The 25,106-nt window shown below is 43.1% G+C and overlaps 1 protein-coding gene across 1 annotated transcript in view; it reads left to right on the top strand.

The window, feature by feature from the left end:
* The window catches only part of MEIKIN (meiotic kinetochore factor), a 976,054-nt gene that overhangs the window by 737,567 nt on the left and 213,381 nt on the right, over positions 1 to 25,106 (top strand). The gene's annotated exons all lie outside the window — the stretch shown is intronic.

Here is a 25,106-nt window from a genome sequence, read left to right as displayed (position 1 = left end):
CTTTTTTCTGGAATACTAAATCCCCCCCGAATTGCTTGGAAAAAGCTTAGAAGAAACTTAAATAGAGGGGGTCTAGCTTTACCAGATCTACTCAATTATTGCCACACGTTCCACTTTAAAAATGTCAGAATACTGGCCAACAAGCTTGTTCCGTCCTCATAGGGCCTACTGTTTCAGGCATTACTTCATGATATTCCCCAAGGGCGGGAGTTTTTTCTTTTTAAATTTGGGGACCCACAGTTTTACAAAAAAGTCAGGCTTAAGGTCCTGGGGGCTGCGTTAAAAAGCTGGATTTTTGTCAGGAAGAGTCTTAAAATTCCGTACTATACATGCCAGGCTCCTATCTGGCACTCCCCAGGCCCCCTGGTTTGTCCCAGGGATCATCTTTCTCAGCCACTGAAATTAGCAGGGGTTCAATCTTGGGGTGATCTCCAGAAGGACTCACAATTGCTGAGCTGGGAAACTTTCTGGTATAACAGGTGGCACGCTTACGAGATTCAAATATCATCAACTGTCGGGGTGGTGGGCAACCCATCCTGGGATCATGAAGAAGTGAGCGTAATCAACTCCAGAAAGGGCGGGTGGAAACGAGAAATCTCTTTCTGGTACTGGGCCCTGCTGGAAAATGGAGTCGCGGCATCCGAAACCCAGAATCTCTGGGGCAATGTTTTCGGCCAGATACGCACAACTTAAGTGACATCTGGGCGGGACTCTTTCACTATGTTGCGGGCAGTAGTAAAACCAGCTGCCCTCAAGAGAAACCATCTCTACACGGCCTATAGGGATTATTGGACCCCAGGGAAACTAGCCAAGGCGATAGGGTCAGAATATCACTGCCCTAGATGCAAGCATCCGGCGGCCGATGACCTCCACATGTTTGTAGACTGTCCGAATATCAGCTATTGGCTAGAGGTGAAAAAGTTTCTTGAAGATGTTCTCCAGCAACAGTTGGAGGTTAACACCAGGATAATCTTCTTTGGCCTGACAACAGACTGTTGCTTGAAAGATCCAGCATCTAAATTCATCTTTTATGTTGTAATCCTGGCGAGGAGAGAGATCTGTAGGGCCTGGAAATCTGCAAACCCTCCAACGTTTGCTGAATGCCTGTCACACATCATTTTCACCAGTGAATCAGATATAACCTGTGACAATATGAGTCTAGATAAGGTATGGTCGGTCCTTGTGGCCTGGCGCTACAAGTAAAAGCGGTCCCATGATTTTGCCTGGGCTCTGTTGGTCCTTTTCTCCTAAGTAACACCTGGCCATGGAGCTGTGTTGAACAGGAGTGGATTAAGGACACAGTTCTGGCTTGAGGGAACCCCATCTCCTTATCATTACTGGCCTAATAACAGGGTTGGAACGAGCTAGCCAGATGAGAAGAGCTGGAGGAATCCCTTCAAGAATGCCCAACATGGTGTATGAGGAATAAAAAAAAAGATCTCTTCAGAAACAAGAAAACCCAGAAATGCCCACACTTTGCCTCCAGATGCTACCTTACACAAAAAAGGGAATATCAGTTTGATCAACTGACCAGAGAAGTTTCTATACGCATTTCCTCTGATACCCTTGTTTCTATCAGTCATCACCCAACTGACTTGGAACAAAGCAACGCTAATATTGTAGCGCTCAAATTGCAAGGCCAATGTTGGTTTACGATCTTCATTTTTGGAAGTGATGTAACTGGAGGCTTCTTTGCAGAGAACAACTCAAAGCTCCTGAACTCGTACAGTACTGACAACTGAACCTTTCTCAAAAGTGTATGGGCATATTAAAGCAGAGTTCTTCAAACTGTGGGGCATACTCCACGTCCAGGGGGCTAGGGGGTAAATGGCATCAACTAAAGGGGACACGCTTCCAGACTCAAGAAACTAATGTCTGTCCTTATCGATTGTGAATAGGCAAACAAGGACAAATGAATGTTAAAAACAGAATACAGAAATCATAACCCACTCTGTAACGATGGGATAGTTTGGGCTTCTTTTCACAGGTGGTTACAGTTGCTGTGTAAAAGAATCATTAAGGGTTGAGATTTGGCTTGGAGTAAGGGACCAATGCCGGGGCCCGGAGAGGAACTGAAGCCTTCATAATTTCTTATTAACCGGCTGTGGTTAAGGAATTAGCAGTGGTAAGCCAGTTTAGAAAAGTGACATTTCCTTATCCCAGATGATGTGTTTCAGTGACTTTGTTTCTCATGCACATGCGAGACGTCTGTAGGAGAGTTCAGTGTGTGGATGGGTCTCATGACTGAGTTCTTCGGTAGGAGGCTGAAGGCAATGAGACTGTCTCACAGCACCTGTTACTGGCATGACTATAATACTGCTAGACCTGACGTTCTTGGCATGGTATTCCCCCAGACATTTTGCCTTCACTCTTCCTGTTCTGCTGAATTTGTTTTGGTTCGCATTATGACTGTGCACTTTACCTGTGCTAAGTGATTGTGTCTTGGTCTTCAAACTTGGTATAACTGGCTTACACCTAATTGGCACATTGAATTCACCTGTAAGTCCCTAGTAAAAAGGTACTACATGTACTCCGGGCCTGTAAATCAAGTGCTACTAGTAGGCCTGCAGTACTCACTATGCCACCCACTAAAGTCACCTTTTAAAACGTGTCTCAGGCTGGCCACAGCAGCACCTGTAGTGTAGAGCAGTTTTAAACTGCCATTCCATGTAACAAAAAACCTTTCTCTAGGCTTTACGTCAGTGTAATAACAATCCTCCCTTAAATACCTATTGACTTTTACATATGATTCTCACAATCAATATGTCAGGCCTACTGCCTTTATCATAACTTTTCATAATAAACAATCAGGCATATAGCCTTCATCATTGGCTAGTCACCGTAACCAACTTAAGCCCATTGTCCTGATAAGCTTTCCACAAGGCAAATACCTAACTGGTAAAAGTACAAATGTATACAAAATTACAGTTGGCACAGCCTAATCAGGATTATTGTGGTGCATATTTTTTATCACCATATTTCCAGTAGATCACTAATACCAAAACCATAGCCTACTGTGGTAATCTGTGAAGTTCCGTGTAAAAAAGTAACTGATTACTTGACGCATAATCTTTGTAAATCTGTAACAAAGTGACATTGTTTCTGCATTGTTGAATCGTATTTGATATTTATTAACACTTGAAAATTCTCACCTGCAAGCAGAGGTCCATGTCCCAAGAACATTTTTAGAAAAGAAGAAAATCTGACTTGTTAAAGAAATATTCTATATAGACTGAAAACCCACATTTTTGTGACCGCCCAAACTGGATTTATAAATAGCATAACTTAGACTAAAATTACCGATTTCTTTCCAGAATATCTTGTTTACCAATCCAACAAACTATTATTTAAAACTACATTGCAGCATAAACCTTTTCTTTGCCTCCCAGGGAGAGAAGCTATAACAAGCATGTAGAAAAATGCAGCCTGGTGCACAGCATCAAAAGAAAAGCTCAAATACTATATACTTTTGATTCAAGGAGCCAGCAGCTTCCATGTCATGTGCCTTGTACTGGAAGTTACCTCAGAGTTGGTTATTTTTTCCCCGTTCGTGAGAGTTGGTTTTTTGAACATCACAGGAGTTCTATCACCTTTCCTTTTCTCTGAATTGGAGAGATTTCTGTTTCATTCAACTTGTTTAAACATCCTTTTAAGTGCACTTCCTGTTGGAGAAAGGAAGCAGCCTTTGACCCACATCGCCTGCATGTAGCCTGCCTACCAATTTAACATTCAACAGTGGTTTGTGGAGTTTGTAATACTATGTAATGATCAGGATAGCATCTGCCTCCAAGGAAAACTGTTACAAAGACAAACGCACGCAAGTATGTGTAGAACCTTCTTTATTCTTCCACAACCACAGTTCCAGTCAGCTGTGGAATGGTGTAAACAGTCCATGGGAGGGTCCGTGAAGTGGGGGGTAACGGAATGGACCAAGTAGATTATAACACATCTCTTTTGCAAGGAAAAGGAAGAGGACGAGGGGAAGGGGGATAGAAAGAGGAGGAGATGAAGGAAGCAAGAGTTACAGTGACAAGTCAAATATACAGTTGCGTAGAATTCAGACAGTTGAAGAAATATGCTACTAGGGTACCATAACTAAAGGTTAGGAAGTAAAACTATGTAGTCCTTGAACCAGACCGTATTTGTCTTGGTTCTCCGGGAAACCCTGGGAACCTGAGGTACATTATCCCTTTCCACTCCACTAGGATCTATGTTGGCTGTGGCTTTTTTCCCCCGCTTGTGGGGAATGATTCTGTCCATACTCAAAGTTTGGCCATTCTCCAGGTTAACCACATTCTTTCCCACTTTGGTAACTTTAAAAGGTTCAGAAAATCTGGAGGCTTCCCTCCTATGGGGTTTTGGAAGGTCGACTCAAACTAAATCTCCTTCCTGAAACCCGCCAGACTGGACACACTTGGTTTGGTCATTTCTGTATTTTACTTTGTTCTGATCTGTTCACTTACTCTTGTAAATCTCATTCCGATCCACAACACAATGACTCATATTTTTCAAAGTGGGAGGTGATAATTTAGTCTTAGGTGCTCTGCCTTTCAATGACATGAATGGAGAGATTCATGTGACACTATTGGGAGTAGAGTGATACTCCCAAAAGGTTTTCTTTAAAGCGGATAAGGCAGATGTGCCCAGAGTTTCGGCCCTATGTAAGCATTCCTTAAACACCCGGTTCATTCGCTCTACCAGTCCATTTGTGTGGGGACAATACATTGCTGTTTTCTGCGACTTATGCTTAAATCATTCAAGAAACTTTTCATGTTTTCTGAGGTGAATTATACTCCGTTATCTGTGATCAAGGTGTCAGGAATACCTTCGTCTAAAAATGTGCCCTTTAGGGACGTTATGATGGCTTCTGTGTCAATTTTGTGCACACACTTTAAAACCACCCATCAGGAGTTATAGTCCACTAACGCCAAGATGAAACTTTCTTTAAGCATTTTGAGATTAAGTGGTCCTATAATGTCCAGTGCTAATTTAGACGACGGTTTACTGGGAACCTCAACAGGAGAAAAAGGAGATTTATGTGTTTGGTGAGTTTTATCACTCCTACCACACTCAAAACAATCTTTCACCATACTCTGTCATGGAGTCCATACTGGGCCACCAATAATACAGGCGTACTTTGTTCTGCCGCATCCCTCTCAGCCGTTAACCCCGGCCGACCACCAAACTGCCACCAAGCCACCCCAGGACACACCCATGGACCCTTCACCTGCCACTCCTGCAAGTTCGACTGCATCAAAACCCACACCAAATCCACTAACTCCAAACATAGCTCCGACACCAACCACCTGAAGTGCATCCTTCTCAACACCCGCTCGGTCCACAGACACGCCATTGACCTTTGGAACCTACTCGACACCACATCGCCGGACGCCGCCTTTCTTACAGAAACCTGGATGAACGCCTCATCAGCGCCCGACATCGCCATAGTCATCCCGGACGACTACAAGATCATCCATAAGGACCGCATCAACCAAACAGGAGGAGGCATCGCCATCGTCCACAAGAACACCATCCGCATCACGACTAGTTCCGACGATAACATCGCAGCCGCCGAACACCTTCACTTCCAGATCCACACCGACCCCAAGACCACACTCAGAGGCACCCTCATCTACAGGCCACCAGGACCCCGCACACAATTCAGCGAAGACATCACTGACTTCATCACCCCACACGCCCTCCCCTCCGAGGACTACATTCTACTGGGAGACCTCAACTTCCACCTGGAAAAGAACGACAGCAACACCACCACCCTTCTGGACAACCTCGCCAATCTCGGACTCAAACAACTTGTTAACACCCCCACCCACTATGCCGGGCACAATCTTGACCCAATCTTCACCTCCAGCAAGCACATCTCCTTCAATCACACCACAGCTCTCCATTGGACAGACCACAGCTGCGTCCACTTCAACTACATAAAGACTACGCCCCACAACCACCCACAACCAATTCCCCGCAGAAACTGGAACAAAATTACCTCCGACCAACTCTTCACATCGCTACACCAAAACCCTCCTGCAAAATCATCGGACCCAAACCTTGCAGCCACCAACCTCACACAATTGATCACCCACAGCGCTGACAAATTAGCACCCTTGAAAAAACATCAAATGAAGCAAGGTAGCAAAAAAGCCCCCTGGTTCAACGATGACCTTAAGAAATCCAAGAAGTTCTGTCGCACACTCGAGAAAGCCTGGAGAAAAAACCCAACCACCGACAACCTGACCACCTTCAAGAACGCCACCCGCAAACACCACTAACTGATCCGATCCACCAAGAAATCAGCATTCAAGGATCGACTCGACAACAACGCACACAACAGCAAGGAACTATTAAACATCGTCAAAGAATTTACCAACCCCATCGCCGGCACCGACGACATCACTCCCTCCCAAGACTTCTGAGACTCCCTAGCCTCATTCTTCCACAACAAAGTCGCTGACATACATAACAGCTTTGAAAACCAGTCCGGAGACCAGTCCACCCCACCCACCTCCGAACCAAAACCCCCCTCCAACAACCTTTGCGCCTGGAACCCAATCACCACTGAAGACACCATCCGCCTGATGAACTCCATCCACTCAGGATCGCCAACCGACCCATGTCCCCACCACATTTTCAACAAAGCAGACTCCATTATCGCACCCCATCTCCGAGACGTCATCAACTGCTCCCTCATCTCCGCTACCTTCCCGGAAAGCTGGAAACATGCCGAACTCAGCGCCATTCTGAAGAAACCCACAGCAGACCCCACTGAACTTAAGAACTACCGCCCCATCTCGCTCCTCCCGTTCCCTGACAAAGTCATTGAGAAATCCGTCAACAGTCAGCTCGCCGCCTTCCTCGAATCCAACAAATCCCTCGACCCTTCGCAGTCAGCTTCCGAGCCAAACACAGCACCGAGACCGCCCTCATCGCAGCAACAGACGACATTCGAACACTACTGGACAACGGAGAAACAGCTGCCCTCATCCTACTTGACCTCTCCGCAGCCTTCAACACAGTCTGTCATAGCACCCTTATACAACGCCTCAGCAACGTCGGAATACAAGGAAAAGCATTGGACTGGATCATCTCATTCCTCGCCGGAAGAACCCAGAGAGTCCGCCTCCCCCTTTTAGATCAGAGGCCACCGAAGTCATCTGCGGCGTACCACAAGGTACTTCACTCAGTCCCACCCTCTTCAACATATACATGAGTCCCCTCGTATCCACTGCGCGCCAGCACAACCTCAACATCATCTCCTACGCAGACGACACCCAGCTGATCCTCTCCCTCACCAAAGACCCAAACACCGCCAAAACCAACCTACACGAAGGGATGAAAGAAGTAGCCGAGTGGATGATGAACAGCCCTTTAAAACTGAACTCTGATAAAACGGAAGTCCTCATCTTAGGTTCTCCCCCTCCGCCTGGGACGACTCATGGTGGCCACCGGCCCTGGGAAACGCACCCATACCTACGGACCACGCACGTAACCTGTGGTTCATCCTGGACTCCTCCCTCTCGGTGACCAGACAAGTCAACGCTGTTTCATCATCATGCTTCAACATCCTACGTATGCTCAAAAAAATCTTCAGTTGGATCCCCACCGAAACAAGAAAGACTGTTACCCACGCACTGGTCACAAGTCGACTGGACTACGGAAACACCCTTTACGCCGGAACCACAGCCAAATTACAGAAAAAACTTCAACGCATCCAAAACGCATCAGCCAGACTCATACTAGACATCCCCTGCCAAGCTCACATTTCCGGTCACCTGAAATACCTCCACTAGCTCCCCGTCAACAAGAGAATAACGTTCCGTCTCCTCACCCACGCACACAAAGCCCTCTACGACCTAGGACCCGAAGGCCTCAACATGCGCCTGTCCTTTTACACCCCCGCCCGCCAACTACGATCGTCCAATCAACCCCTCACCGCAATTCCACGCATCCATAGATCCACCATGGGGGGAAGATCCTTCTCCTACTTAGCGGCCAAAACCTGGAACTCTCTCCCCACCCACCTCCGCCTTACACAGAACCACCTCTCCATCAGAAAACAACTAAAAACTTGGATATTCGATAAGTAAAGCACCCCCCTCCCTCAAGCACCTTGAGACCCTCTGGGTGATTAGTGCGCTATACGAATGTTAAACTTGAAACTTGTTAAACTTGAGTGTTCATCTCCCCCATCAGCTTCAACACAAGCTTCCCATTCCTCCTTATTGAGTCATGTTACTTGTAAGACAATCTCCTCGCACACTCCATTGTTGGGTTCATCCTCCAAATCCATCGGAGCGCAGGATAGATAGTTTGCCACAACATTTTGTGTACCAGGTACGTAATTTACCTTGAAATTGTAACCTTCGAATCCCAACACCCATCTTGCAATTCTGGGAGTGGTCCTATTTGACCCTTTTGTGGTGAATACAAATACTAGAGGTTTGTGATCTGTTCTTACCTTAAATGGTATTCCCCATAGAAAGAACGTGAAGTGTTCAATTGCCCAAAAACAATCCAGCGCCTACTGAATAGTTCTTTTATGCTCCTTTAAGAGCACGAGAGGCGAATGCCACTACTTTTTATTTACCATCAGCAAACTGAGTAAGGCTTGCACCCAAACCTTTTTTGCTGGCGTCTGTACACAGGACTGTGGGTTTGGTGGGGTCAAATCTACCAGGTGACGGTGCAGATACACTTCTTTCTTTCACTGCTGTAAAAGCGTCATTACATTCTTGACACCACACATACGGGACCTTCAATTTAAGCAACTTTCGTAATGATTCAGCAATACTAGCATAGTTGCAAACAAAGTTGGAATAGTATTCTGACAGTCCTAGGAATGACTTTGGGTCTTCAGTACATGACTGGGTGTCAGTATTTTGAATAGCCTCTACCAGATTTAATTTGGGTCTTATGCCATCATGTGAGATAGTGTGGCCAAGGTATTCTAATGATCCTACCCCTATGCAACACTTCTCTTTTTTAAGGTAAGTCCTGCTTTTTCTAGTTTGGATAGTATACTTCTCAGCCTGACATTGTGCTCATCCACATCTTTTCCATGACTGAGGATATTGTACTGTAAGCACAATGTTCCAGGAAGATCCCCCAGCACATGCTGCATGATTCTTTGGAAGGCAGCTGCAGCTGAAGCCAATCCGAAAGGCATGCGCTGGAGTTGAAAGGCATCCAGCGGGGTTATGAAAGATGTAAAGTGGTGGGAATCCGTATGAAACTCAACCAGATGGTATGCTGCAGACAGGTCGAGGACACTGAAACAACTGGCTCCATTAATTAATGTGAGAACCTCATGAATCCATGGTAGTGGATGTCTGTCCACCCATATGTTTCCATTAAGATCCCCGAGGTCCACACATAACCTTATATCTTTATTTGAAGCTTTGGTTGTGAGAACCATTGGGGCCAGCCACTGGGAATGTTCGATGGGTTCTATCACTCCAAGAGCCAGTAAGCTGTCTAGTTCCAGCCGTAGCGCAGTTTGCATAAGGTGGGGAATGGGTCTGACCTTATGTGCGCTGGTTTGGCGTTGGATTTTAGTTTGATGGAGTGTTGATAATTTTTTACTAATCCTAAGTCTTAAGTGAGCACCTGAGGGAATTCATTACAAACCTCCATTCCACCAACTGACTTGTCAACAAGTAAAACTTGGTCGGGGGTATTGGGGTCCAACTTGATACCCAATTGCTTTTGGTGCCTCCACCCCAGCAGACTAGACCCTTTTGCGTGACATAGATTTTCCCAATAGTGCTCCTACCCTTGAATTCAATCTCCATGGTGGTCAATCCCAAAAGGGGTATGGGATCACCGTTACAACCCCCGGGTTGTATGTCAGGGGATTGTAGGATTTCTTGCCAGGTCGGAAACCGTTCAGAAAAGCATTTGGCATCAACTAGGGTGTAGGGTGAACAAGAGTCCGTAAATACAGACACAGGTTTTTTTTATCAAGTGTGATGTTGCAAGAGGGAAAACAGGTAGCTTCGCTACCATCTTTTAATTAGAAAAAAAATTTAGTATCATGATGTAGGTCTTGCTCAATGGCTAATACCGGTTTGTTGCTCTACGCAGGTATGTGTACAACCTTCTTTATTCTTCCACCACCACAGTTCCAGTCAGCTGTGGAATGTTAAAAACAGTCCATGGGAACGTCCATTAAGCGGGAGGAAAGTGGGGGGAGGGGGGAAATGGACCAAGTAGATAATAATATAAACCTCCTGTACAAGAACGTGAAAAAAGAGGGCAGAGATTGCTCCTTCACTATCACCTAGTCATTAACTCCCGATTACCCACCCCCCCACTTTGGGTCCAGGACACTCATTGGAAGTTTGTCCAGCCTGTAAATGGCTTTTGTTGAGGAATCTCTCCATAAACGTAGTACACCTTCCAGCTATTCAGTTTTCACCAGAGGATATACTCAACAAATACTACAAAGTAAATCATGGTTGATTCATCAACGTTAACCTACTTCAGCACTTCTTTTCAGATCAGGGTATCTTGCAAATGAATGCCAGACAACTGCCCTTGCTAGTCCTCGGTCAAACTATATCATGATGAATCTGCTGGGAAGACCAAGTATGCAAGTTTTGCAGGTGATTCTTCATCTGCAGCATATTTTGGTGTTCAGAGTGTGTATTATGATGAAGTCAAGGTGATAGACTGCAGGAAAGCAGCTATGTGCTGGTTGACCCATTATGTGCATGTGGCTTCAAGGATGTCCTTCTCCATTGATCTGTCTAGTGGTGGACACTTCCCTGGAAAGTTGGGGTCTCACCGTATTTGATCTTGTTCGGGTGCCTACCTTTCAAATCCCATAAAGCAGATGCAAATCAGTGTTCTGTAACTGTAGAAGGTAAAGTTTCTTCTGAGAATGCAGTCACTGGAATGATGTTAATTTTTGACATACAGTTAGACAACTGTGTTCTACATACTAATGCAAGGCAGAACCCATTCACTGAACCTGTCCACTGAAGCACAGTAAATCTGGAGCTTGACTGTCAAATTTAACTTTTGCCTAATAGCAAAACACTACTGAGGCGGCATGAGCGACAAGGTACACAGTCTCACTAAGTTAGCTTCTGAGTCCCATAAGCGATGGGTGATCTGTTTTGTCTCTAGGGCAAAGTAAGGATAGACCTCTTTCTGAGAAGGAAAAACTGCAGATTCTTTACCTTTGTCTCCAGATTCTAAAACAAAGGTCACTTGAGGACGTGAACTCTGTCCATTGGGAAGAAAATGTGCTGTACCTTCAGCTTAGAATGGTGTACTCGCTGATGAGGTTTGTAGTCTTCCTTTGCAGAACGATTGACCCAGCATGTGATAAGGGGACTAGATGTGGATGTTTTAGCTGCTTAAAGAACTGGTACCAAGGCCATCATTGCCCAATAGCTAATGGATTGCAACAATTTTGCTTATCAGAATATGGTATTAAAAAAAAAACTCAGTTGCATGACTGCCCATTCGATGATAGGGAGAGCGATGTTTACTGTCAATATGCTGATGATCAACATTTGCAAATAAGTCACCAGGAGGTCATTGCAGACCTTATACAAGCATTACTGCCTGGACACTGAACAAGTAAATATATGCTGCCCTTTGACAGGTGGTGCTAAAAAGCTTGTTTCGGGAAAGGGCAACTAACCTCATAGCTTCTATTACACATTCCTCCCCAGTGCTGCGCTGTCCATTAGAACTAGTGCTGAATGGACGTTCAATGGTCGTGCGCAGCACTGGGGAGGTAGTGCTGCCGTTGGCCAATGCACCGAGGCAGCACTTAAGGGGCTATTCACCCTTCTCCCAGGTACTAACTACGACAAATAATAAGCTAGTCAATAAACGATTCAGTGCAGGAAAATAATGTATTGTTTACCTCACCTTTAAAAGTGGTTCTTAACCTGACCGTTCTTTTGGTTGGTGCATCATGTTACAAATAACATCCTCAGTATTTGAACAGAAGTAATGGTAGATGCTGGCATCACTACAGTGCGGGGGTAGAGGATAAAGAAAAGTAAGCTACATGACTGCAGAAAAGATGATCTGGTGGGAATTCTCTGTAAAGAAATAAGTTCCATATTTATTTGACTGGAGTATTCCCTGCTGGGGATGGGGTGAAGGGTATGGGGGGGGGGGGGGGGATATTGAAATAGCATGTCAAGGTACTGAAGTTGGAGACGCACCCTTGTAGATCGCTAACAGAGTCCTGCCCCCCACCCTTATCAAGCCTTTTTTAATCCAGTAATTGTTACCGCCACTATTTTCCTCTGAAATGAATGCAAAGAAATGTGTATAGTGCGAGCAACTGCTTCCCAAGGAAGCGTCCCCGTGCTGAGGCAGGAGGATAAACTAAAACGATAACAATTTTACCCTCCAGAAAACCATCTACACTTCTCAGAATAAACAGGTTTTTAAATTTGATTTTAAAACGGTTTCAGTAGCTACACCTCGAAGATGCTAGGACAAGGAAGCTGCCAGAAAGACAAAAGACCTCCCACCTGCTCTCGCCTTTTGTATCCTGGGGACACACAGGAGATTTTGACTTGATGAAAGAAGTGCTCTAAATGGTGTGTATTTGATTATTCTCATCTGAATATACAGTGGGCCTATTTTGTATAAGGCTCTGTGTGCAAGCCTTAGAACTTTAAATGCGATTATTTGCCTGACCGGCAACCGCACCAACTGTCTTTTAGGGATGTTTAAAACCTGTCTAGCTGCAGCATTCTACCCTCTTTGCAGCCTGTTTATCAACGTATGTTTTGCTCCCAGGTATAGTACATTGGCATACTGAAGTGACCACAAACACAGTAAGTAGAGGAAGAAGTATCTTTATTACTGTTCGTCTCCACAGCTTCCAGGGAATAACATCAACAGCCCCAGGAGCCCCAGGAGGTGACAGAACACTCAATGTCTCATGTAGGAATGACTTGACAAGATTAACATTACTACAATATCTTCCTTTCTCACAGAAATACAATAAATAAAAAAAAAAGGAAAATGAAAATAATACTAAGGAACATGTCGAAACAAGATAAAGAAATATGTAACATAAAATGCATAGTCATCACGCATTATAATTGCAAAGTTACACAATAAGAAATAGTACAAGAAAGCATAACCAATACTACAAAATGATGTAAATACTGCAATAAAAGAGAAAATTACACAGCAAAAATAACTCCAAAGAAATATTACATATACATACGTTTGGGAGTAAACCTCTTTCGACTACTCCTCCACTAGGATGGAAACGAGTTGCCTGCAGACATTCCAGAAGAGCTTCCCCTATACATATCAGAATCAGAACTATTGTGAGCTGATTTATTGAAAGGAAATGCAGGGTTAGATTTCAATCCCATTTGATGTACAAGTTTATCAGGAAGTTTATAAATTCTGGAAATATTCCACCAAATCTTTCCATTGACTCTGACAGCATAACGTGAAATCGAATCAATACAAACAGGTGAACTGAATTTTGACAAGCCTTTGGGTACATTGTGAGGAATTTTTATTTTTACCCTATCTCCCACCTTGATCCTGTGTGACCACCCTTCCTTGTGAGAACACGCTTCTGAAGAACATGGAGTCTTCCTTTAATATTCACACCATTAAAACCAGGCACATAAACCTCACCATTATCTTTCATGTCAGAAGTGAATGTAGAAATTCTAGAAACTAGCCCCCACTGCCTCATCCATGCAGGACACATAATAAAAGTAGCAACTCTCCCTCTCAACAACTCAAAAGGACTTTTTCCCAATTCAGTACCTGGTGTGGTTCGGTGAGCCCATAGCATGCTCTGCACAGCCTCTCTTACTTAAACTTTACCAGATATAGCCTACTGTACACATTCAACCAAAATGCGGTTCATACGCTCAATAAAACCGTTTCCTTGTGGGTGATAGAGCGCAACCCGACGATGAACAATACCTGATTGGCTTAGAAAACTGGACATCTCTTTTGAGACAAACTGTACCCCGTTGTCTGACACTAATTCCTTGGGAAATCCCTCTCTGGCAAAAAGACTCTCCAAGAACCTAATCATGTGTGTGTTGGGATCAACCATGAAATGCACTTCCCACCACTTGCTGTAATAATCAGCAACGACCAACGCAAACTTATACTTATTTGGTAATGCATTGAAAGGTCCAATTAAATCTAAACCCAGATTCATCCATAGACCAGATGGTAACTCAACTTTCACTTTAGGAGGAATAACAGTTTTGATCACTTTATCACTTGAACAACAAGTAATACAATTTTCAATCACATTCTCAATATGACGATCCATTAAAGGCCACCAATAAATACCTCGAATTCTACGCTTGATGCAAGTTTGTCCAAGATGACCCTCATGTCTAGCCATAATAATGCGATCTCTCAAGCCTACTGGAGGTACAAATTTATCACCACGTAATATCATCTCCCCACCTTCAAGAGACAATTCGTCAGCGACTTTCGAAAAAGGCTGAAGCTCACCATCTAAATGTTTTTCCTTCGGCCAACCTTGAATGATAACGTTTTTAACTTCCTTGAGAACAGAATCAGATTGTAATGCATCAAACCATTCTTCCTCATTGAAACTTCCTGCATTACAAACATCAATGCTCGAATATTAAACATTCCTCATCATCATCAGCAAAAAACTCACTATGCGAATATGGCAAAGGCGACCTTAAAAGAAAATCAGGTCTGATGTTTTTTCCTCCAGGAATATGCTCAACCTCAAAATTATATTGAAGTAGTTTAGAGCTCAATCTAGCTATCCTGGAAGTGTGATCTTTCACCACAATTCCATTAAAAAAGGGTAAGAGGTTTATGATCGGTCAACAACTTAAAAGTTCTACCCCAGAGAAAACTTTTGAACCTTTCTACTGCCCAACAGCAAGCAAGAAGTTCTCTCTCAATGACTGAGTAATTATTTTGTGTTATCAATAGAGACTAGCTTAAATATGACCAATATTGTTAGGACTCTGATTAGATTTGTCATGGGCACCTTGTTGCTGAGTTCATGAAGCCCTCACCCACCAACCTGGTTGGTGGCATGCTTCATCATCGGGCCCACCCAGTGACACCTAATGTGTCCCGGGTGTGATGCGACGCCTGATTACAGCAGAGCTGGTATTTTACTGAGAGTGCAGTGTGAGGTGTAAAGTGAAGTGTGAGTTAAAACGGCTTGGCAAGGGTCCCAGTACCCGAGGGTAAATTACATTTTAATAACTGGGCCCCTGTCAGCGGTTAAAATAAGGCTTTGGGATTTTTAAGCGATGTTTAAGGGAGGCGAGTTACTACCTCCTACATCCATCATCCAACTATGGGGACTCGGACTAGCTTTCTAGTCCTCTCTCTTTTGATACGCGCATGAGTAATTCTTTTCACTAGGACGTAGTGATCGAGAAACAAAGCCTACTGTGTGTGTTCAACACCAAGTTTAATTTGTGTTAACATGCCACCAAGACCATCTAGACTTGCATCAACAGAAACAATCGATTCCAACAAAGGATCAAAGGGAGTAAAAATGTTACAAGAACTAAGTTCACTCTTAATATTATCAAAATCGGTCTGGCATGTTTGATCCCACAAAAAAAGTAGTTTTTCTTTTCAAAAGATCACGTAAATGAGCAGTCTTAGCTGAAAATTTGGAAATAAATTTAGACTAGAGCTCACACATACCCAGGAATGATGAGACTTGCTCTTTACTTTTCGGAGAAGGAACCTTGACAATAGCTTCTATTAGCCCTTCTCTTGGAAGAATCCCCTTTCCTGAAATACAATGTCATAGATATTCGATGGACTCCCTCCAAATACATATTTGCCCTTATTGGCAACAATACCTTTCTCTTGTAATCTGCTCAAAACTTCAGTAAGATTTTTATCGTGAGATGACTTGCACTTTCCTGCAACCAGGATGTCATCTTGAAAAACGACAGTGTTTTGAACACCCAACTAAACCTTCTCCATCACACCCTGAAACACGGAAGCCTCCGACGCCAGGCCAAACGGCATTCTTTTAAATTGAAAAGTTCCAACAGGGGAAACAAAGGCAGTGAGATGTTTGGAGGACATGTCAAGCTCAATTTGATGATATGCCGAAGATAAATCTATATTCGAAAACCATTTAGACCCTTCAAACTTAGAAACTATATCATCAATACGAGGTAATGGGTGTGAATCCACCATTGTAAAGTTTTTCCATCCACTATGATGTCAATAATGTGATCCACACACTCCTCACAATCATCTTAAACCACTAACATTAAATCACTCATGGAACTTACAACCTCCACATTAGTCACTGATTTATCGTTATCATCCCATACTACATTAACATTGCTTCTGGAGGTACAAAATTTGGCAAAATGTCCTTGCTTACCGCATTCCTAGCAGGGCAAATGCGTAAATTTGGAAAATGGGAAGAAAAACCACATTTGGAACACACATTTCTTTTTTGAAAGTACACTTGTTTCTTTTCTTGTCTAGCTAAAAGCAACTTCCCTTTATGTTCACTGCTGTTTTTCTCAGAAACACTATTTTTCTCTACAACATCTTTCCCTTCTTTCATTGCACCAACCGCAGTTTTGTCTGATTTGAGCTCATTGGAAGAAGTTTGAGATACCTCTATGCTGTTAACAGTGGAGATAGTTTCTTCAAGAGAAGGATTTTTTAATGTTAATAACTTTTGTTGAACTTTTTATCTCTACAATGTACAACAATTTGATCTCTGATCAGTTGAGAGGTAAAACCTTCAAACTCACATTCAGAAGCTAAAATGCATAAAGATGCCACATACAACACAATACTTTCATCTGTTTGCTGTTCTCTCGTAAAACATTTGTGTCTGGCTACCACTAAACTCTTCTCAACATCAAATTGTTTTTCTAACATGTTAACAGCCTGGTCAAAGTCATTGAGAGGTTCTTCACCCTCTCCTACTTCAGGAAACGGTAAGTGTTCCAACACCGCTTGACCTTCAAGGCCCAGATTGTGCTCAAGAATATACCTCTTGCGATCAGCACTAAATCTAATACCACCAACAGCTACTAAATATTTTGTGAATGCCCTGTACCATACCTTCCACGCTACTGGTGGGTCCCCTGGAAGCTGTAAGAAAAGGGGAGGAGCTTGTACACTTTGCATGCTGTAAAATAAGTTATACTGTTCTTTATTAATTTGAACGATAGCTCTATAGTATCTAAAAAAAATATTCTCCCTTTCTTTTGTATAATTATTATCTTAAGCCTATAGTAATAGGTATAAGTCCATAGACTGTCTGTCACTGAGCGTTTGATTCTTCATCAATGACAAATCATAGTGATGTTCCAAAATATTACAAACCAATGTTCCGCAGAAAAAGAAGTGGACCTTTGTATGTCAGATGAAGTGCATCAAAAGTTCCACAGGATGGCGCTTAGAGAAAAGACATACTTCACTTGGATGCGCAGAACATGTAAATTACAAAAAGGTTTGATCTGCTCGTTGGACAAAAAAAAAAAACTTGTCGCGTATTTGTACCTCAGTATCTTGCATTCAATGCAGTGGTTCTGTGTGCGTAGTGAAGAAAGAAGGCCCTTCTGCTAGTTGCCCACCTTACATACATTACTAGGTGACTAGCGCACTTACGTCACAGTCTCCATACTCCGTGCACCTGCGTCACAGTCACCATACGCCACTCAGTATCCTCTAGAAGTGTTGGTTCCGCATTCGTGGTGAAGACAGAAAGACGTTCAAGTAGCTGCCTAGCATATATACGTCAGTCATTATAGCCACACGTCATCATTTACTCCGCAGACATGGAGAAGTAAAGACCAATGGTTTTTCCCCCAGGGCGTACAGTCTTCTCCAGGCAAACTACAATCCGGACATCCAGAATAAGGAAAAACAGGGCCAACCTGATACCGCGATGGAGAAATGGAACTCCATAAATTACACCGCTGCAGGATTACGCGAGTACAATGTTGACAGGTTGTCACTTTAAAAAATGAAATCCTCTCATGCAAAAGTGTTAGAGACAGGAATATAAAATAGTTTCCTTAATATCAGCCGAGAAACGCTGTCCCATCGGCGATTCTTCAACAAGATACACTTCAGAGGATTAGCAGTGGAGATTTAAAAAAAAAAAAAAACATCGAGCAGCAAATCCACAAAAAAATATATATCCTTGATGAATAGGCTCTGCACACGTGGGATGGAGACTTGAAAGGTGGACCCACCTAGTCGCCAATTTGAAGTGACCACAAACAATGTAAGTAGAGGAAGAAGTGTCTTTATTACCGTTCGTCTCCACAGCTTCCAGGGAATAACATCAACGGCCCCAGGAGCTTCAAGTACAAACATTTGATCACCAAGGAGGTGACCGAACACTCAATATGTCATGTTGGAATGACTTAACAAGATTAACATTACTACACATACTCAAGCCTAGATGTAATTGGAGCATGTACAATATATGTAAGTGGAAACTGGGAGACATTTTAATGTTTTTTAAATGATTTTAGTAAGGCAAAACAGACTTCTGCAATCGACTGTACCTGGTGTGAAAATGATAGATGTGCCAGGTTCTACCCCTAGACTCTTTCCCACAGAAGTTGGAGTCAGTGAGTCCCCTAGCTCTACTGGCCTTTAATCTCTGTATGTGCAATGGGGATACATTGCCAAAGACCAAGATCTCTGGTTTGTCTGAGTTCAGCTGTAGTCAACTACTGCTCATCCAATTAGCTATTGCTGAAAGACAGCAGAGGAAGTTAGCATTTGTGATATCTTCTGCATAGGAGAAAAGATTAATGCTCCAGTTCTAAGACCAGTGAAGTAACATATATATATATTTTGTGGATATGAGCATCTGTGCCCAGCCGCGGGAGAAGCCTGCCGCGTCGGGGACCCGTAATGATGCCACACGATGTCATTACCCAAGGGAGGTTTGTTTCTCAAAGACAGCTGATAAGGACATCAGGCGTTCAAGAAGGACTCAACATCTAACCCACATGGGTTTGATTTCGCTTTATTTTCTGCTTGTCAAGATGGACTCCCGGGAGAAAAAGATCGTCGCACTACAAGGTCCAGAAGGCTGTAAATACAGCCACGCCCACTGAGGCAGGCTTTTTGATATGAACAGTGCACAAGGAAAAACTGCCATTGACACACAGACCGCCATTGAGAAAGGGAAAGGATTCCCGAAACCGGTCTGGCGGAAGGAACTTGGATGATTGTTTCCCTGCGTTCACCTGTATGCAGCTGCCTTTCAATTAATTGTGGAATACTTTTACTCACCTCGTGGCTTCTTCCAAGGAGGCAACCTTTTTGCGGGACAGATTAGATTACCTTCACGGACAAATCTTTACCTTTGCGCGCCATTACGATAATATTAAGGCGCAGATCAGCAAAGGCAGTCAAAAATTGAGGCAAGGCATTACTGCATCTGCTTCCTCAACGGATCTCAGTTCAGCCGCCGAAAGCGACTCTGATAATGACCCCAGAAAAAACGTGCAGGCGGGGTTTACCAAATTGTCTCTGGCGCAGGAAGTAAATTGCCTCTGCGAAAGTCGCCGAGACACGCTGAGATCAAAATCGAAAGTAGACCCCAAACAAAACAGCAAAGGGCCAACAACAAGCGGCTCCAACGACGGAAGTGCCATCAGAGGAAATACAGGTGGTGGGAAGAGGGGCAATCGGGAAACGGAGGCAAATGAAACTGATTCCAGAATCAGACACAAGCCCCAGCTCAACAGCAATCATAAATTTGACTAATATTGTCCTAACTCCTAAGGAAAAACTGATCTTGAGACTTGGTTTATCGTACTGCCCCCGAGCAATATGAATTATGCTAATTTGAGGATGGACACTTTCAGATTTATTAGAAAACTAAAATTAAGCAAGTACCATCGTTTGCAACCATACAGGAAACAAAAAAATCTGACTGTACAAAGTCCCACTTTGCTTACAACAGGAGACGAAATATCCCTGAACGAAATATGGGATTTGCAGCAGTAGGGCCAAGATGAAAGACAGTCCTCGGATCAAGTGCGCATTCTGACAATGCTCCAGGTCATACTTCCTTTACAAAGAAATCAACTTTCTTGCCAATCATGGCACATGACAGTCTGGACCTATATCAGGATTTTGTCATACAAGACTTAAAGAAACTATATACCAGTACCAACAAAAAACATACCATCATAAGTCGACAGAATCAATGCTATAATAACTTGATTGAGAAACTTAAATCCGACAATAATGTTATTGTGAAACAAGCAGACCAAGGGGGAAATATTGTTCTATGGCACCGTGATGATTATGTAAAGGAAGCAGAATTACAATTAGGAGACCCTGATTGTTACAAAAAGATTAACATTACAGCAATAAAAGCGGCTTGGTCGGAACAGAATTCCAAATTGATGGCGTGGAGAAGTGGGGGATTAATCTCTAATGACGAATTCAGATATTTGAAGAAGGACTGTCCTGTGATACCGACCCTATATTTATTGCCGAAAGTTCACAAGGACAAACAAACACCACCTGGAAGACCAATCTTATCGGCAATAAACAGTTCCACGGAGAACATTTCAAAACATATTGACTTTTTGTTACAAGAATGGGTAAAAATGTTGCCTTCTTATGTGAGAGACACAACAGATTTTATCTGTAAACTGAGTGAGCTAGAATGGGTTGCCAGTTATATTCTAAAGACTCTAGACGTTACCTGTTTATATACGTCAATAAGACATTGTGATGGCGTTAAAGCCGTCGAGCACTATTTATCTAAATGACCTGAGAATTGTTCTAATCACAGTCGAATGATTGTGGGTATGTTGAAACTCTGTTTGGAACAGAATTATTTTGTCTTCAACGGACAGGTATATCAACAATTAATGGGTGTGGCCATGGGGGCCTGTTTTTCTCCCAGCTTCGCGTGCTTGCACATGGGGCTGTGGGAGGAACGGGTCCTCATTGGTTCACATGGTGAGATCATGAGAACAAATGTTAGGATATACCTGAGATATATCGATGACCTTTTCTTAGTTTGGAGAGGATCAAGATCTAGTGCTGAAGAGTTTGTAAAAATGTTGAATGTTAACTCTTTAAATTTACAATTCACTTTGCAAATAGACAATGTCTCGGTAAATTTTCTAGACGTAGAGGTTTTTGTCAGTGATCATAAAATAGGGACTAGACTACACAGGAAAAAGACAGCGGGGAACACAGTACTTCACGCTACAAGTCAACATCCATGTCACCTCATCAATAGCATCCCCTACGGGGAAATGCTTAGATTGAGGAGAATTTGTAGCTCAGACAATGATTGTGAGACTGCCCAACAAGCTAGCAAACATCGCTTCTTGGAAAGGGGATATAAAGAGAACATTATAGACAAAGCCATCAGACGCACTAGGGCCATAACAAGACAAGAGGCCCTAATTTCAAGACTAAAGAACTAGCAATAAACCCAGATAACACCCACATTAATTCCAGAATCATAGTCCCATACGGTCAGCAACACTCAGAAATTAAAAAGATCTTTTTCAAAAACTGGAACCTAGTAAAGGGGTATCCAATAATTGGAGGAGATGTCTCTATGACCAGAAATCACCTTTCGCAGGTCTCCCACTATGGCGGATGCCCTAAGAGTAACAACCTGGAGACAGCCCTGTTTGGAACATGGGAGGCCCTGAATAAGGGTTTCAGGAAATGTTAATTTTGTAAGGCCTGCCGATATGGGGTGAAAAAACCCACTACATGAGTCCATTCAAGAAAAAACCTGTACCCATCACAAAACGCCTGACCTGTAAGACTGTGTTTGTAATTTACGTTTTGCAGTGCCCATGTGGTTTAAACTACGTACGGTGATGGATCAAGCCCTGATCTTTGGACTGGGTAAGAGTGGTCTGCTTAATTCAGACACTCTGTTCATCACCACCCCCTTTTCTGAATCATTTTGTCCACCATAAGCGTGGAAGGGTATACTCAGATGTGAGTCCCTTGCTCATTGCACCATCAGGATTCAAGCAAGCCGGGCCGACGACGGCTGGAATGCCAGAAACCGGTCCCCGGAAGCTTGTATCCTTCCCAGTATAAGAATTGGCTTGGTAGTTTGGTTTGCCCTGTTCCCATCATGCACTGGGACAGGAACAGACTAATTTGCATGTAGCCAGATTCTGAGCTGGGATGGTGCAGTGAGCTAAAAAACGGTGATGGATCAAGCCCTGATCTTTGGACTGGGTAAGAGTGGTCTGCTTAATTCAGACACTCTGTTCATCACCACCCCCTTTTCTGAATTAAACTACGTAGGCAGCACACGACCATCTGCACACAAACGTATACTCCAACACATTAGAGCAATAACTGGCAAGGATCAATCTTACCCGGTAGGACGTCACTTTGAATCATTACATAATAGTGACCCTAGTAGTCTCCAATACTACCTAATCGACACGATATTACCCTTAAAATGGGGAGGGGATAGAGAGGGCAAATTGCGCCTCTTGGAGACCAGGTATATCTTAGAACTTAACAGCAAGAGCCCAGGAGGACTCAATGACCGGGAGGATTTACATACTTGCTTAAAAGAAATATGATGGTTATTTATATATTTTTTATGATAATGGGTTTGTCTTTAATATAATTGATAACAGGTTTACATGCTGATGATTGAGAAAAATCTAGTTCAGCTACAATAGGGAATTATGAACTTTTAAAATCTCCGGTATCTAAAACGTCCACTATATCTGTGAAAATGTTTTATAATAATGATGTAATCATTTTTCTATTTTTGCACTAGCACTTTATCTTAATCACTTTATGAGTATTTCACAGCATCTACCAAGGGTTTTTAAAAAGAATTATAGGAGGACTAGGCAATGGCTTCCCCCTTTTTTTGGATTAATTGCTCACTTGAGCATTTTCGATAAATTGTTTAACAACTGCATGAATTTTCGTGTACAAGTTGATGATTTGAATGGCTTGAAATCTTCCCCACAAGGTGCATATACATGATTTTTAATGTATATATTTATAAGTTTTTCTATAGAGTAATATATTTTTGATATTCATATTTATGTGTAAATAACTATGTATATATAACTATGATGAACATTTGCAAAAATGGGACGAAAGGCAGCACAACTGTGCTGCAATTGCCGATCCACGGCGAGAATTAAGCTTTTGGGAATTGTGTGTAATATGCTGTTACAAGACACATTTGAAATTATTTGCAGCATGTAAACTGTGTGAGGAAAACATTCTCCAAGATGGCGCCCGTATGAGAATACGAGGCTCAGTCCCTTGTTTATGTTAATTCCCGACAACTCTTGCGCTTTAAAAATGGTGCAGCGAAATGCATTCCCTATGACACTGACGAAGGGAGTCTTTCCTGAAACGCGTTTGTTTAAGTAAAGTTTGGCGTTCGACACTTTTGTGACCCCGCGAGTGCTGTGTGTGTTTTGGGCAGATTCAGAAGGACACGCTTTTGGAGATATATATATATATATATTTGGGTTAAAGGTCGATCCCTTCACATCCTATTTCTCTAAAGCAAGTAATGTTTTGTTGGTAAAGACATTGCTTGTTGCCTGTTGGTTAAGGATGGTATCCCCTGCTGTCACGATAGCCACTTTCTCCAATGTTTGCAATAGGATGTCGTGATGCTCGAGATAGATCAAGGAAAACAGCCCACAGTTTTTTTGTCTAAATCTAGGTTACTGTTCATATATTATGTAACCTCAGAAGTGCTGATTCAGTACTGAAACCATCCTGGAAGCCAGATTGGTACATGTAGAGAACATCATTTATTTCTAGTCCCTGGTAATTTAAGTATTCAACAGTTTGTAGCTTTTTTCCCACTGCAGGAAGTAATATGGTTTGCATTCCTTAGTTTGATTTACTATTCAGATCCTTTTTAGTGAAGTTACTTTCATGCCACTTTGTTCTGGTGCCTCCAGGTTGGTTTGCTTCAATTGTGCTTGCAGCTTGGAGGAGCTTGGTGGAGAAGTGTGGCTCAGGGGTTAGAGGCGGCAGACCCGAAAGCTGAGATCGGCCCTGGACCAGGGTTCAATTCCCCGCCTCGGCGGGTCTTGGGCTAAAAATTCCACGGACTCGATAATTCTCGCTCCGATGCCTTCTCGACTCACGGGTTCACACTCTGCGACTCTGGGCAATAGCTTGCTTAATCTCCACAATGGCCCCTCGCGGCGGGATGCCTGGCTTTCACCTTGTGGATACCCTGCCGGGGATATCTCACAGGGGAATACCAGGACAGGTTCCCTAAGCAAGCGCCGGGAAACCCACTGCGGGTAGCTGTGCGCTATATAAGCTCAAATACATTTACATTTACATTTACATTTGTCTCTCCTCTTGGGTATTTTCTGATTACTAAAGTAGTGTATCTGCTTGCTGTCTCACTGACCAGTTCTAGCTTCCTTAGTTTCTCACCAGGATTCCAAGCTACCTTCAACTTTTTCCCTCCACAAGAAAGATCCTATTCCATCTTCTTTTACCTTTCAAACATAATCATCTAGTAGTGGGCCTGGACAGAGAAACAGAGAACTGAGGTAAGGGAGACTCTTCTCCCTGGTTGACAATGATGCATTAATATGAAAATGCCTTGTACAGGGGTTGTCTGTGATCTGTCAGTGATGACCATCTGTACTTCTTGGCTCCAACAAGTGTAACATTCTTACATGCTTAATGTTGGTTTCTAGTTCTGGGTGTGTTGGGTCTCTGTACAGCCCACGGAAGTCTATTATTGATATTCTCTTCCTTCTGACAAATGATGCTGTTTAAATGTGTCTGCCTGTGGAGATTCCTTATTTGAGGCCAGGCGTGGATCAGAAATCAAGCAGGGCAAAGGGAGGCCATAAATAACATGAGGTTGTGCGCTAGACGTTCAATAATACCCAGATGCTTGTGATTATACAAAGCAAGAGTGAGCCACCAAGAGCTGCTGGAGAGGATAGAAACACAAACCAGGAGGATGACTCCTGTCAATGGAGGACGAAAGAATGGGGCCTATATCCACCATAGAAGTAAGGCTACCCAGAATTCTTGTGCATAAGAGATCCAAATAAGCTCTTAGATCAAATCACACCTGAGTTATGTAA

This window comes from Lissotriton vulgaris, chromosome 7, assembly GCF_964263255.1.
Source record: "Lissotriton vulgaris chromosome 7, aLisVul1.2, whole genome shotgun sequence".
Taxonomy (NCBI): Eukaryota; Metazoa; Chordata; class Amphibia; order Caudata; family Salamandridae; genus Lissotriton; species Lissotriton vulgaris.
This window is presented reverse-complemented; position numbering and strand designations above follow the sequence as displayed.